The sequence below is a fragment of the Hemitrygon akajei genome, unplaced genomic scaffold, assembly GCF_048418815.1.
Source record: "Hemitrygon akajei unplaced genomic scaffold, sHemAka1.3 Scf000051, whole genome shotgun sequence".
In the NCBI taxonomy this organism is placed as follows: domain Eukaryota; kingdom Metazoa; phylum Chordata; class Chondrichthyes; order Myliobatiformes; family Dasyatidae; genus Hemitrygon; species Hemitrygon akajei.
Window position 1 is genome coordinate 318,353 of NW_027331937.1, and position 5,124 is coordinate 323,476.

A 5,124-nucleotide genomic window follows, 5' to 3' on the forward strand; every position below is an offset into this window, starting at 1 on the left:
AGAGTTCCCATGTGACGATCTCCTTCAACGTTTTCGATACCGTCGCGGAGTTTGGTGGGGGGAGGCGCGGAAGAATCACCTAACAGTGTTCAGTCACAGTGTTAGGGTCTCAGGCACTTCGTTTGCATCTGTGACTCAGAAGGGAAGTAGGAGTTTAGCGGTGTCTGTACGTGTGGGGTGGACGGGGCGGCAGGGTTCGTGTCACGTTGTCGTGATAGGATATTCGTTAGTGGTGCGGACAGGTGCTTCTGTTGGCGACAATGTCGGGGATATCTGCGAACGAGTCCTCTGGATTCTCAACTGGGAGTGTGAACAGCTCGAAATCGTGATCCTTTGAGTTATCAATGACATGGATGCGATGAGTGATGAAATACTGCTCTACCATTTCAGCGAGTTAAGAGAGAAGTGAAAAGGCAGGACCCTCCTGGATTTGCTGCCCGTGCTACGTGCTTGTGAGGCAGGAAGCTGGAAGAGTATACAGATTAATAGGTTGCTAAAGAGTTGTTTTTATATCCCAGTCGTCTGGAAATGGATACTAACGTTGCATTTGGCTTCCTCAACTTTCTGCAAATCTTCCTGTGGGGAATCTTACCAAAATGCTCTGCACTTCCGCTTCTTTCAATATTCTCCCGTTTTCTATAATAGTCCGGCTACCACAGGGAGTATCCGATCACCACAGCGCGGCCAACACGCTGCCGGCCCGCAACCCTGCACGCATTCATATACTAGTCTACTAAAAATGGATTGGAGCATGCATTTTAGCTCCTCACCACTGACTCAATCTGGAGATTTTCCTGTGGCTCTGCCAATCTGATTTTCAATTCAAATGTTCTTCCCATTTACGAAATAGTCCACGAATTTATTCCCTCTTTCAAAGGGTAACACTGGGCACTTCTCTATATTAAATTCCTTCATAATTCTATGTCTCTTCTCCAGTCTGTCTAATTCCTTCTGCAAGAACCCTGCATCCTCAGCTCTACATGCCATTCCATGTACCTTCGCCTGGGTCTGAAACCCTGTCAAAAAGCAATCAAATCCTTCACCCAAATCATTGATGTATAACGCGATAAGAAACGGTCTCAACATTGATTACTGCGGAACTTCTCTAATCTCCGCCGTCCAATCCGAAAAGGACCTACACAGTAATGTTTATGGACATCTCCAGAGGCCACAATTTTAAACACTACCAGGACAGTCTGAAAGTTCTAAACAAATGAGAAGAGCCCGCTTGTCTTTGTTCGGACATGAGGGTTCACCAGCTGCTGAGAAGCACAGAAGACACAATAACTTATCATAAATACAAGTGTCAGATTCCTACAAATTATATGCCAATTGATCAGTTACTCCAGAAGGGACAATACATAATAAGCGTCCGGATATAGTAACACAGGACAGACAAAGAACAACAAATTATTCAATAGATAAAGCCATTGTGAACTCAGATAACATACAGAAATCATTGTTTGACAAACACCATTATATGCTGAATTAAAAGAGGAAAGTGAAAGAGCATTAAACATGAACAGAGTATAATTTGTATACGTTGGCCGAATGCGATACTTTCTCTGGGTCATTGGCAATCGGTTCATTGGTGTCGAGACACAGTGAAACAGTGTGAAGATGTTTTTCTCTCTCTGTCTCTATTTCGCAGGCCACCCAGCTGATAGAGCTAATAGGACCTGATATTTCAATCCCAATGATAAGTCGGCAATCTGAAAGTGGGCAATGGGCTTGGAGTGCAGACAAGGAGGGTAGGTACCTCAGCGTAGTAATCATGTGGGCACACTCCTCCTTCGACGTTCCTTTGATAAGCCCACGACGTCTCCAGAGGGTGCAAAGTTGCTACCTGGCGTCCCAGGTAAACACCCCTCGGTTCCATACCCACCTGTCTTTATCTTGCAGCCCAGTTGTTGTCTTTCCTTTTAATCCAAATCCAGTCACTGCTTTCTCCAGCTGCATCTGGCAGGGACTTGATTGCTTGTTGGGGTAAATAACCCCTCACCCCCATCTTCTTCAATAGACTGGTCGTAGATGTAGCCACGAATCCCCCACCTGGTTCAGGTTCTGGGGTGTGAGTAGGAGGTTATAATTTGCTCTGATAACAAAACTTAGCCTAAATTCCTCCATCTCCCAGATGCTACGCAAGCTAAATTTCCTGTTTTCCAGGATCTCTCAATTAGAGCATCGGTCCTGCTTGGCCACTTAGAGTGTCCTGGCATGTCGCTCTGCCTGCCCCTGCCTTCTCATTCCTCAACCACGAGTCGTCTCTTCTAAACTGATGTTGCCCTGTTCTATTAAGGATACTCTGGGACGAGCCCAAGTCCGGCTCTCCAAAGCCGGACTTGGCCACCCACGTCCCTGAAGCGAAGAGCAGACATAGCACTCTGAACGGCTTCAGATGGGAGTCCACATCCTCCCAGTAGCCACACGGCGAGCAGGCGATCGAATAACAATATCTTCAGATTCAGTGAGGGTCATGACCATCCTTGCTTTGGTGCATTTAAATTCTTCCACAAGACTTGCAATTGGTAATTCGAATCTGCCATTCCCGTACAGTCCAATAGGACTTAAGCATCGTGGAAGTCCAAGCCACTGCTTCAAATGTGTGCTGATCACTCTTTCGAGCTTTTCCACCTTGTTATGGGAATTTCATACACTGCGAAAGGCCACATGAGTCTTAAGAGTCCGCTGAACTGGAAACACCACAGCTTGAGTTTTCCTGGCAGCCAGGTCCTCTGGACGCGAGCTATGTAGATGATAGTATCCTTTTTGAGTTGTTTAAACTGCTCTGTGTCCTTGAGCTTAACATCATACCATCGACCCAAGCTTTTCACTGGCATTTCTGAAACAGTTGGGACAGGTGTTCCGTCAATATGAATTCTTTGATCCGTGACTTGACCTTTGACAATGGAGATGCTTCTCACTTGCTGGGCTTGATCTTCATCCCCGCCCATGTGATGTTTTGAGGAAGCTTTTCCAGGGGACAGTTTCGTCAGTATTGTTATATCGTCATTATAGGTTCATATCGGTGGTAACCCTTGATCAAACTGTAGTCGTTTTCCTCCTGTATCCCATTTTGATGCTTCGATAATGAGCTCGATTGCTTCAGTGCAGGCCAGTGGGGAGATGGTGCACCCCGCCATGCTGCCTACTTTCACTGGTTGCCAAGCTGTGGCGAAATCTGATGTTGTGAGACAAACTTGCAATTCCCAGAAGCAGTGTTTTACCAGATTTGTTACTATTGCAGGCATCTGAAAGAATTCAAAAGCAGTCCACAGTAGGGAATGAGGAACTTCTCCACAGGCGTTGTCCCGGTCGAGGAACAAGACATGCAGATCCTTTCCTTCTTTCTTAACCATGTGGATTTGATGTCATATGACGCTGGTATGTTCAAGGTGTCCCGAGAAGTTGCTATGCCAGCCTTTTGGATTGACGTATCAATGAAATTTGCTTGTTTCAGACACTTTGTAAGTCCTTGCGCCATAATGCAGAAAAAGATCTCGCCTTCTATGATCAGAATGTTTATTTAGCGCAACTGTTATATGGTGGACGAATACTTTTCTTTTCGGATCAGAATTCCACCCGCTCTTCTCCAGGCTTTGGGGATCGCTTGCTAATCCCACGCAGCCCTCATGTTTCACCAGTGAAATTTCAGAACATCCGGGATTTATTAGTAGACACAATATGGAACAGCGTTAGGGCCTGGCGCTGATACCGACCTTGCCATCTTCACTGCCTCATCCACCTCACTCAGCTTGGGAGGGCTGCGTGTAAATTGATGTGAGGGTGAGGGTTATGGAATGTCAGCTGGAACGAGTATCGGTTCATCTTTCAGCTCACCATTGAGGATGGTTCTGGGATGTCTTTCAACCTCTTATAAAACAAACCGAGATTGTGCACGATACTGTTACATAGAATATAATCACGTGGTGAAACAGATTGAAATCAGTCCGCATGACATTTTGTTTAAAGCGGGGACAGCAAGGCTGCCAATGGCAAAGGTTTTCAAATGTTCCGGGGAGAAGGCAAGACAATGGGGTTAAGAAGAACAATAAATCAGTCATGATATCAAGAAAAACTTCCAGTGAGCGCCCTTCCCGAAGGCGTCTTGTTGAGGAGAGAGCTCAGATAGAGTGATCTTCTTACTCTGACTGTTTGAACGACTGTGGGTGCTGTCTTTCGTCGATTCTATCGTGGTTATTTTTCTATTTTGGATTTATTGAGTTTGCTTGCAAGAGAATGCATCTCGTGGTGTTTAGAAACGTATATATACTGATCCCGCCACACGGTTTCTTTGGCTGCCTAAGTCCAGGCAAAGTACTCTCCAGTCCCCCCAAAACTACTGAGATTGAGATGGCTCGAGTCCAAACCAAATCCCGGATGGTTTTTCTGCTGTGTAATTTGCAACCCTGTTAAATAAATAGTGCCATGAAATAACGGACAGCATATGATTAAAGATGTCATATTTATGAATCTTAACTTTGAGATGGAATCCTAGGTGTTTGTGATGGAATCTGTGACTTGTAGAACCGTGTCTAAATCGTGAGAGACAGCGTAGGCCGCCTGTTTCCGAGGGGGGGGGGAGAGAGAGAGAGAGAGAGAGAGAGAGAGAGAGAGAGAGAGAGAGAGAGAGAGAGAGAGAGAGAGAGACAGAGAGGGGTGAAGTTATGTGATGTAAAATCGATGTTTTGGTTTCTCTGCAACATGTTTTAAATATGCAAGTACACAGAGACAGACACAGTTAGAGGCAAGATGGATTCGCTCAATGACAGTCTGTCCCTGGTTTAAACTTTCAGTAGCCCAAACGGGGTGAGTTGAGATCGACCCTGAGTATTGATAAATGACTCCCACAAGCCTTCTGCAACTTGAGCAAGTTTGCAGGAAATAAAGAGAGGAGAGATGGATTTGAAACAGAAGAAACCTAGTGCCAAGGAGATGACTGTTTGAACTCTCTCTGTAAGTAGCCCGTGAGGGTGAGTTTGTTTCCATACGGCTAGGAAAGGCTGATTGTCCCTTTGTTAATCCACAGGAGTGGAAGCGAAACCCCATTTTTTTCGGGATCAATAAAGTATGTCTGTCTGTCTGTCTGTCTTGGTGAGGGGAACTCTTCTGTGAGTACCACGT